Source organism: Acinonyx jubatus, chromosome C1, assembly GCF_027475565.1.
Source record: "Acinonyx jubatus isolate Ajub_Pintada_27869175 chromosome C1, VMU_Ajub_asm_v1.0, whole genome shotgun sequence".
In the NCBI taxonomy this organism is placed as follows: domain Eukaryota; kingdom Metazoa; phylum Chordata; class Mammalia; order Carnivora; family Felidae; genus Acinonyx; species Acinonyx jubatus.
The window spans coordinates 118,169,007-118,179,866 of record NC_069381.1 but is presented as its reverse complement, the minus strand read 5'-3'; the positions used below and the strand labels follow the sequence as shown (position 1 = coordinate 118,179,866).

The 10,860-nt window shown below is 43.4% G+C and overlaps 1 long non-coding RNA gene across 1 annotated transcript; it reads right to left on the bottom strand.

The window, feature by feature from the left end:
* Nucleotides 1-860: 860 nt before the first annotated feature.
* LOC113595390 (uncharacterized) lies at nucleotides 861-1,973 on the bottom strand. Its single transcript, XR_003415888.2, has 2 exons — nucleotides 1,755-1,973; nucleotides 861-1,149 (listed from the first exon to the last, which is right to left on the bottom strand). It is a non-coding gene; the product is annotated as an uncharacterized LOC113595390 (long non-coding RNA).
* Between the last annotated feature and the right edge of the window lie 8,887 nt (nucleotides 1,974-10,860).

The following is a 10,860-nucleotide window of genomic DNA, read 5'->3' as shown; positions in this document are numbered from 1 at the left end:
ACCCACGGACCGCGAGATCGTGACCTGAGCCGAAGTCGGACGCCCAACCGACTGAGCCACCCAGGCACCCCCGTAGACTCCTCTTTGGAGAAGTTCGATGATGATAGGAAGATGGGTTAGTGGTAGCATGATTGATGGAGGATTTGTTTATTTAGCTTTCTTTCAAGATGGCAAAGACTTAAGTATCATTCATTACATTACAAGGAAGAATCCAGTCAAGGGGGGAAAAAGAAGTAGAAAACATAGACTTGAGCCTTAGAACCTTAGCTCTTAAAATTCTCCATCAAAAAAAAAAAATTTTCCCCCACAGATTGTCATCTCCTCAAGGAAGAGCTGTGTGTGTTCTACTTATCTGTATGCTTAGAGCTTTCTTCGAACAAATGCACCATAAACGGATGAGTGAATGGATGGATGGATGCATGGATGGACGGATGATGGATGGATGGGTGAATGAATGAAAAGGTGTAGTGTGGTGATATTAGCATAATGTGTTTATCAGAGTGGCCACCAGGTGGCAGATGTGACAGGCAATGATTATCCTTTCAGAGAAAGGAGTTCAAATGGCAGCCACAAGTTATAATTTTTTTAAATTAACTTACATAAAGTGGAATATACTCAATATTTAAGTGAAAATTTGAGATTGTCCTGCTATTTGTTGACTTCTCACTTTGGATATCAGCAGGTCCTTAGTCTTTCCTGGAAAAGGAGCTCTTGGTGCAAAAAACCTATGTTGTATTGACTTGTGGTTAAAACAGAGACTGAACACATGTGCTCATCTTTTCTTTCTTTTGAAAACCAAGTAAAATGATGGCAAAATTATGATTCTACAAGGACCAAGAGAATAGAAAGGGAGACAAAAATGCTATTGTAATCAGTTTATTAAATGGGTTATACTTGATAAGGTGCAAGCAGGGAACAACCTGGTTTTCTTCCCATTCATCTTCTTTAAAGTCGTTCTGCTAGATTTCCTTTCACCCACACCTGGATGATATCTTGTGCAGATTCTAAGCCTCTTATGGATACTTCTGTAGATTAAAAGAGTCTCCTATTTTAGGAGATTTTATTAAAGAGTCCTGCCAAATCTAATCTTCAATCTTTCATGCAGTTGACGTCTTCTCCCCTTTCCTAGCTTGGATCTGACCTTGAATTCTGCAAAATGTAAGTAGAGGTTCATGGTCTATACTTTTATCTTTCACCCCTGTTCTTCCCCCAGTTACTAACTGATGCCTCTGTCCCTCCCATTAGGAGAGACAAGGAAAACTGTATTTGACTGGGCTGTTTGTATTTGGCATTGATGCCTCTGTGTGGCAGGTTCCCCAAGACTGACCCTTTATCGGGGGGTGCTCTTACGAGATTTTTTGCCCACTGCCTTGGGGGCCTTTGGCCTTGCTCTGTTCTTCCCACACGTCACTGGGTGAACCACCATGTACCTGGCATCTCATGATGTTCCCTTAATTGTCCTTCCACATCCCCCCAGTACAAGCTCATTCTATTGGTGTAGAACTCTTGGGTGGGATCTTTTCAAGGTCAGTCTTTCTTTGCTGATTTCTTACTTAGTTCTGGGGAAAACTCATGAATCTCTGTCTAATCTAATTATGGAAGTTTAGGTCATTCCCACTCTGGTCCCTTCTTTGTTCTATACAGACATCTCCAGGCAGCCTCAGGTGAGTAGAAGGCACTAATCTCCCTGCCCCCACCCACCTGGCTCCCCAAGGGTATGGGTCTAATTCTCTCAAGGACGCTGTTTTCCCCACCCTTTGTTCAGGTTGCAACATAGAGTAGGTCCACAGGCTTCTGCAACTCAGCAGAAGCTGGCTGGGGGGGGGGGGGGGGCAGTGAGACGTTGGTCTCTATCCATGACAGGTTATTCCGGGATCTTGAATATGTTCATGACCCTTGCTTGGCCTAAGGGGTGAAAAGAAACACCTACCTTAAATGTTCACACCTCCACATGTAACTCTTCAAAAAAAAGAAAATCCCCACTCCAAAGAGTCTCCAGCCTTATTTGTTTGTTTGCTCATTTATTTATTTGTTTGTTTATTTATTTATTATTTTCACATCTGGGATACAGACAGGAGGTGGGCTAATGGACTTGTTTTATTGTAATATAGCAAATCCTATATGAATGGTCTGGTATCTTCCTTTGGAGTGCGTTTCATACTAGACTTTAAGCCTCTGCCAAAACTCCAAATTTATTTTTACAAATCTCATTTAACAGCCTTGTGTACAATGATTACATAATTATCATTATAGACAATTCCAGATTATAACTAGATAACTAGTAATCACTAGAATCATTAGAGCTCTTGGAAATTTAAGAAAAGTGATAGCTGAAATTAAAAATCCAATAGAAGAACTGGAAGACAAAGCCCAGGAAATACCCAGGAGGTCAGACATCTCAACAGAAGGCAGCAGGAGAGAATTTTCAAAGAAATATTAAAGAAGTATCCAGATTGAAAAGACCCTCCAAGTGCCATGTATAATAATGGAAAATTGATCTATACTCATGCACAGTGTAGTGACATTTCAGAACACTAGAGATAAAGAGAAGATGCCAAGAACTTACCCAGAGAAAGACCAGGCCACACAACAAAGAAATGAAGATCAGGCTGGCATGATTCCTCCAAAGTAACATGGGAAGCCAGAACACAAATGGAGTGATGCAGCCAAAATTCTAAAGAAAATATTATTGCTCCCCTAGAATTCTGTCCTCTGATAAGACTTAATCATCCAGGAGGATAGAAGAAAAACACATTTAAACATGCAAAATGTACTTGTGAGTCATCTATGCCATGTTCATTCTCTCTTGCACCCTTTCTAGAATCTATTGGGTATAAAAATGTGCTCAGTTGATTTCTACATTTCCCAGCCTTTCGTGCAGATTGGTAGACAGGTGATCTACTTCTGAGAAATCAAATGTCAGTGGATCTATCCTAGGAAAAATACTACCGAGAGGTTAAGCCAGAGCATGCACACCGTTAACCCTTTTCCTTTCTTGTCTTCCTGCCTGGAAAAATGACGTGAAGCTGGAGTTAGAGCAGCATTTCCCCCCATGTCTTTACACAATCTTCTTGGCCTGTACATCCACATTTTCCTCCATTCCATGGCTTCCCACTTTCCAGGTCTGTTAACTAACCTTGAATTCTTCTGCCCAAAGACGATTAAGTCCCCCTTTGATCAAAGCTGCTGACTTCATTGTCTTACTGGTGTCTGTGTTCCCAGTGCCCAGTAGAGTAGGTTTTCAATGACAGGGTTTTGAATGAACAAATGAACCAATGACAGAAGGAACATCCTCCTCCTCTATCACCTTCCAAGATACTCCCACCCTCTTTAAGACTTTAGCACTTAATTCATAGTTTATTTTCCTCACCCTCTCTTGCTCACAACTTCCATGACCTCAGCACCCATGAGACCCTTCTAGCCTCTGACTGCAACGTGCCGTGATTCCAAGGGGGTGAATAAATGATTCCAAAGCTCCTTGCATTCCTATTTTCTTCTTCTGCAAGTCTTTATTGTGTCTCATCAGCACGATTACAGTAACTTCCATCGCTCCTTCATCCTATGACACTGCCCTCGGATGTCTCATTTGAACCCCACAGCCCCTGATATTAAAAACCAACTTAGTACAAGTAGCCTGTGTCCTTTGTTTCCCTGTCACGATCTGATCTCAGCGTGTCTTCCTCTCCTCACCTCTCACAACCACCCTAGATTTCTTACTTTTTCTCAATCCCACCTGCAACTGTCCTAGTGCCTTGCAATTGTTTATACTCTTCTCTCTGCCTGGTATTGCTCTTGTATTCCCTCCAGCCACAGCCCCTCATCTCATGCAACTGAAAGTGTACCTATTATCCTAGGACAAGTCTCAGTGCCACTTTCTCCCATGCAGCATTCCCCAGTGATGGGAGCAGAGTTAATCCCTGGAGGCTTGCAAAAGCTCTTTGCTATTATGTCTATTATAAGTATCGATTAGGACCCTTCATACCGTACATGGTTACCCGCCCACGTGCAGTCATTGAGGATGCTCCGTTTCTGTAACACTCACAGACTCAGCACACAGGGCCTGGCCTGCAGGGCACACTAAAAAATTGTTAGATGAACTGAATTGAGATTCAAGGAGCTCATCCCTGACAGTGATTCAAGTCTAGTGACTTGTGGAAATAGGCAAGGGCAAGGCATATCTGCTCCCCTGGGGACACTGCCTCATAATTATTTTAAAAGTTTTCTATTTTATCAAAGAGCCTTAGAAACTGCTCCTTTTCAAAGCTCCACCAAACTATTATTTTCCTAATTAATTATTGCAGTGGGATAACTATTGCATAAATCAATCCTCAACTTAGTTTGATCGTGATCACTAATGAAATAGATTGGAGATCTGGAGCCCCAAAGAGAATGTTTTCAGATGAATAATATATTTTATTTGTCAGCAGTCCTCAGGCTCAATTTATGGTGAAATTAACTGAAAGTGGATTGCAAATAATTGTCAGCTCATTGTCAGTCTGCATTTCCAAGGCCCTGAATAGATAGAATGACGAAAGGTAATTTCGTTTTTCTTCGTAATTGCTTCTGGATAATACCAGAGCCTTTGAAAGAGAGTGTGAGGCTGTGCATTTTGAAAATGGCAAAGAAAATGCAAAGCTTGGGTTGAATACCAAAAATTCTCAGTATGTCAGATGCAGCAGAATTAACATTTCTAGGGATCTTTGCCGTCGGTTCCACTAAAATTGTCTACAACAGATAACATGATTTTGGACTTGAGATATGAAAAGCATTATTTCACGTGCCAACAGTGATGCTTAGGATGGGGATCTGAGCCCAGGTAGCTTTATGATAATTTTTGAAAGGGGTTAAAAAGCAATAAAGCTTCTTTCAAGTGATTTATAAGGAGTTAGTGTAAGTTTTGGGGTTTGTTTTTGTTTTTGTTTTGGTACCTAAAATTGCCAGAAAAGAGAATAATCTACAGCCAATGAAGATGAATGAGCTTCCAAAGAACAAATACAGAAGACGAGCAGGTATTGGTGAAGGAAGAAATAAAACTTGGTGAAAGACAAGAATAAAACAACAACCTCAGCTTTCTGTCATGTATGCTAGGAATTAATTAAGATAAAGGAGGTTATTGCTTGTCATAATGCCATAAGTCCCTAACTAGTAAAAAGTGCCTGACCACCGTGCTGTCAGACTTCAGATCACTACTTCCCACAGTGTGTTTCACTGAGTAATTCCTTGAATTGCTAATATAGTTTACCCCACGAAAGGGCTGTGTGGCTCAAGCAAGTTTGGAAATGTTGCACATTGCTTTCTGCTCTTAGAGGATCGTAATGCACATTAACGTAGGAAACCCCCTGAGAGACATCCTGCGATAGAAAAACTGTCCCAACTTTGACCAACTATTTCACAGGCATTTTTTAAAGTGTGACCAGTTGACTTTGTTTTTTATATGTACAAACTAACATCTTTATTACATCTCTCGGTTAAAAAAAAATCCTGTATTATAAGCATTCAGTGTTACATTAGTCTCAGGTGTACGATATAGTGACTTCACAATTCTATACATGGTTCAGTGCTCATCATGCTAAGTGTCCTCACTAACCCCCGTCACCTATTTCACCCACCCCCTTGCCCACTTCATGCCTGGGAACCATCAGTGTGTTCTTTATAGTGAAGAGTGTGTTTTTTTGGTTTGTCTCTTTTTATTCTTTGTTCGTTTGTTTCTTAAATTCCACATATGAATGAAATCATGTGGCATCTGTCTTGCCCTGACGGACTTATTTCACTTAGCATTATATCATCTAATTCCACCCATGTTGTTGCAAACGGCGAGATTTCATTCTCTTTTATGGCTGAGTAATATTCCATTATGTATATATACCACTTCTTTATACATTCATCTATTGATAGACACTTGGGCTCCTTCTATAATTGGCTTTTGTAAATAATGCTGCTATAAACATAGGAGTGCACGTATCTTTTTGATTTAGCGTTTTTATATTCTTTGGTAAATACCCGGTAGTAGAATTACTGGCTCATATGGAATTACTGGCTATTTTAATTTTTTTGAAGAACCTCCGTACTGTTTTCCACAGTGGCTGTCCCAGTTTCCATTCCCACCAACAGTGCCTGAGCGTTCCTTTTCTTCCACACCAACACTCGGTTCTTAAGCGTAGTTAACTACAGATAGCAATTTGTGCTCCACGGAGCCCTGGTGTTCCCATGGAAGCCTGTTTGAGCAATAGTACATTAGCAAACCATGCTGGCTGGTGATGCAAAAAGGTCTTGGTCTGTGTATTTAGACGTAGTCCATCTCCAGAGGTTACGTCTGAGTGTCCGTGCTTAATCCTGTGTGTATAGCAGAGACTGACTTAGTGGCACTGCTGTCTTGGCCAGGATGGGCAGTAAGGAGAAGAGTTAGGATCTTTATTCAATGAGTGGTTTCCCTAAGTGCAAATTGGAGAGTCAAGTATTGCTACAGAGAGACCCTCAGTCATCAACCCAGCCAGTAGAAAAAGTACCTGAATTGAATATCCACTCTTTTTTTTTAAGTTTATTTATTTATCCTGAGAGAAAGAGAGAGGGAGAGAGAGCACAAGCAGGGGAGGCGCACAGAGAGAGAGAAACAGAGCGGGGTGGGGGTGGGATCCCAAGCAGGTTCAACACTGTCAGTGCAGAGCCCGACATGGGGCTTAAGCTCATGAACCTTGAGATCATGACCTGAGCAGAAATCAAGAGTCAGAGGCTTAAATGACTGAGCCCCCCAGGCGCCCCGAAAATCTACTCTTTTCTAAGTAATCTGTGATATGTTTCCTCCTTGAAAGCCTCTCCATTGGTCTCAGAGCTCAGTGTCACGTCCTTAACACGGGTTCCAAGTGGCTGCCAATTCAAGCCCAGGCTCACCTCTGCATGCTTGTCCCACACCCCTCCCTCTTGTAGCTCCCTGTGCCAGGCCTTCTGTCACCCTTTCAGATCTCCCAGAGGTCCAGCTGTTCTCAACCCAGCACCTACCACAGGCTCTTTTCTGTGAACTCCTCTTTGAAGCTTCTTCTGACTTTCCCGCAGAGGCCATCCTAGACCCCCCAGATCAGATAGGGTCCCCTGTGGAACACTGTGATTTTTCTTGCTGGCACTTATTGCAAATGATTAATTATATGTGGGGATATTTGTTAACGTTGTATTGGGGTATGACATACACCCAGCAAAGCACCTAATCTTGAAGAATGTTTACATGTGCATAAATCCGAGGAACCACCGCAATGGATTGAGCTATAAAACATTGCCAACATCCCAGAAGGCGGTGCCTTCCCATAAATGATGCTCTTCTCTAACTTTTATCACCATAGGTTAGTTTTTTTGTTTTTGAACGTCTTACACATGCTCAACATTGTGGCTGTGAGATAGACCCAGACTGTCGTGTTTAGTGGTAATTTACTTTTTTTAAGAAAATGTTTATTTTTGAGAGAGAGAGAGAGGGTGAGCGAGCAAGTGCACAAGTGGGGGAGGAGCAGAGAGAGGAGGGCAGAGGATCTGAGGCAGACTCTGTGCTGACAGCAGCAAGCCTGATGTGGGGCTCAAACTCACAAGCCACAAGATCATGACCTGAACCAAAGTCAGGAGCTTAACTGACTGAGCCACCCAGGAACCCCTAGGGGCATTTTACTTTTATGGCTATAATATTCCATTGTATGAATATACCACAACTTATTTATTCTCAATATATGTAGCTCTCATCTTCTCTGTAAACCTCATGAAACCACAGAGGATGTGCCTGTGTTGTTGACTGGAAGGTCGTGGGGCCTTGCACAGTGCCTGGCAAAGAGAAGGCACCCAGAATTTTTGTGGAAAAAAATGGATTTTTTTTCATGTTTATTGGTGTTGGTGTTCATCATTTTTATAAGCTAACACAATGCTCTCATTTTATGGATAAAGAATCAGGACCTCAAACATAAAGAAATGAAGCTAACGTTAAAGCAAATCCACAAATGCAACCGTATACAATTATGCAGATGCGTGCCAGGAAATGCCACAGATTCCCAGCAAACTAGAAGCTAGGAAGAGGCAAGGGAGGATTCCCCTCCAGATTTCAAAGGGATCAAGTCCTTGTTGATACCTTGATCTTGGACTTCCTGCCTCCAGAACTGTGAGACAATGAATTTCTGTTGTTTTAAGCCGCTTGGTTTATTGTACTTCATTCTGGCAGCCCCAGAAACGAATACGTAGAGTAGGAAGAAGGAAAAACACAAGCCTCCCTACTACCCTAGTGGCCGATGACCCCTTTGTGGCACCCTTGAGAATGTGCCTCTCAGATGTCCCACCACCACGAGTGCGATTGGCCACTGGCTTCGGGTGCCGTGCTGTGACCGTCATTGCATGTGCATCAGAGCTGTGCTGCCCGATGACTGAGCGCAGGAGGGACGCTTCAGAGTCTTCTGGGTAATTTGAATGTGAGGACTTCTTCCTTCTCCTTAATGTTGTCTGTGCGCTGGGAAAGTGGGTGAGGATAGGGCCGCAAGGGGGGCTGTCACCACCTCAACCTCGATGAATCAGATGATCTGCCAAAGAAACAGGAGCAGGCTGGGCCAGGGGACTGGTGACAACATGCTGGGGCTGCAGTGGCACCTGGCACCCCATGCTGATGTTCAGAGCGTAATGGAGGAGGCTGCTTCCCTTTTCCTCTCTCCAGACTTCACCAGATTTCTCTTGTCACCCTGATCCAGAACCACACATGGAAGGGGATTCTGCTAAATGTATTTCCCACTTAGCTAAAGTGCCATGATACAGACCACCGTTGTTTGTACCCAGTGTTGTTTCTGCAGAGAAGTTAGTTCAGTGTCTTGCTTGGGGATATACACCTGACTGCTGGTGTTCTGGTAAAAGGCAGGAGACAGGAGGGGCTGTAGCCCACAGTCACAATCCACAAGCCATTCCCTAATCTCTCAGTTTGGGGCACAGAACCTTATCCATGACCCCACTCTCCTAGGGGTTCCAGAGCCAAGACTCTGGCCCGTACACTGTTTCCAGAGCATAATTCTCTGGTTTCTGGTGGGAATTCAGAGGGTTAGTGACCCAAATGTAACAGATGGGGGGTGGGAAATTAGGACTGTGTCCAGTTGCTCTAAGAAAGCCTTCAGACAGTCTTCCTGTTATCAGCCTGGAACTTTTCTCCTGCTCTCCAAGCCACCTGGTGCCTCAGCCCTGGGGTTTTTGGGGTTCTTGGTGCTAAATCACTCCCACCATTACTTCAAGTGTCTCTCTTCCTCCCTTTTATAAAGCCAGATACTTGTACTCCATGTCTTTTCCCACTTCCAAGATTTTGTGGGCATTTTCCATTTGCAGGTGCCAATTTTCGTCCACCATGGTCTCTCTTGTTCTGTTGTCCCTGTAGGTTAAACTTTTCTAATATGATTTTCTTACCATTTTAGTTGTGTCTCAGGAAGAGGTAGTGATCAATCTGTGTACTCAAGCCACCATTATAAACACAAGATTTTTTCTTTCTTTCTTTCTTTCTTTCTTTCTTTCTTTCTTTCTTTCTTTATTTCTTTCTTTCTTTCTTTCTTTCTTAAGTTTTATTTATTTATTTTGAGAGAAAAAGAGCACAAACTGGGTAGGGGCAGAGGGGGTGGGGAGAGAGAATCCTAAGCAGGCTCTGCACTATCAACACAGAGCCCGATGCGGGGCTCAAATTCACGAACCGTGAGATCATGACCTGAGCCAAAATCAAGAGTCGGATGCTTAACCAACTGAGCCACCCAGGGGCCACCATTCACTCTTTTCATACCCAGGTCCCAGCCTTGTTTCCCACCACCCAGGGAATTCTTGGCACGAGTCTCCACTGATCTCCTAATTCCTAGGTTGGTAGAATTTTTTCAGTCCTCATCTTGCTTCAATTTTCTGCACTACCCAGCCTTGCCCACACCCATTGCCTACTCCTGCCTGGTGGACATTCTGTTCTGTTCTGGGCCTCCTGTAATCTCCCTGATTGCTCCCTCAGTGTTCTTTCCTGGCTTCTCTTCCTTTTCTGTCTCCTTCAGTAACATTCCTTAGTGCTTTATCTTTTCTCCTCTTGCACTGCACCCACCCTCACCATGGTTTTCGTTACTGTGTTTGTACGGGTGATTCTCAAATCTCGATCTTCGTTTGTGTTAGGTCAAGACTCCTTATTGCAGGAAACAGAAACTTGATTCAAATTTACTTCAGGATACAAGGGGACTCTATTAGCTCGTTTATGTGACCGCGGGCTCAACCAAGATGCTCAGAAGCTGTACTTGCTCAGAGACTTGTTTATCTCTGCATCTCTCAGCTCTGCGTCCTCCACGTCATCCTTGTTTTCACATCGTCTCTCTCTACATGGTGACAAGTTGGCCGCTGGCTGCTCTGTGATCTCGTGGTCCACGTGTCTTGAGATCCCAGAGGAGGAGGGTGTCTCTTTTCCCCACATAGGAAAGAAGAGGTCGGTCAACCAAAGAAGGGTGGGCTAGGGAAAGACTGGAGAGGGAGAGAAAGGTATATTGCACTCATTTTGATAATTTGATTGAGAAGGTCTGGATACAAGACACTGGATCTACCATCGTGGCTCTTTGGGCCTCTTGTCTTGTGTCTGTAAAATGAGGAAGCTGGACTCTCAAGGCCCCTGGAGCTCCTATAATTTTTACTTTAATTCTAGGAAGAATGGATATATAAAATAGAACCTCTTAAAGGTGCCTCTGGTCACAGTCTGGGGGCAGTAGAGCATGGTGGGTAAGAGCAGGAGCTCTGGATTTAGATTGCCTGGGTTCTGCACATGGCCATCATCACGGGGTCTGCTTTGTGGGTGTGTGACCTGTGCAGTCTTGCAGGACCCCATGTGCGGAGAGCCTTGCACGTGGCTTAAAG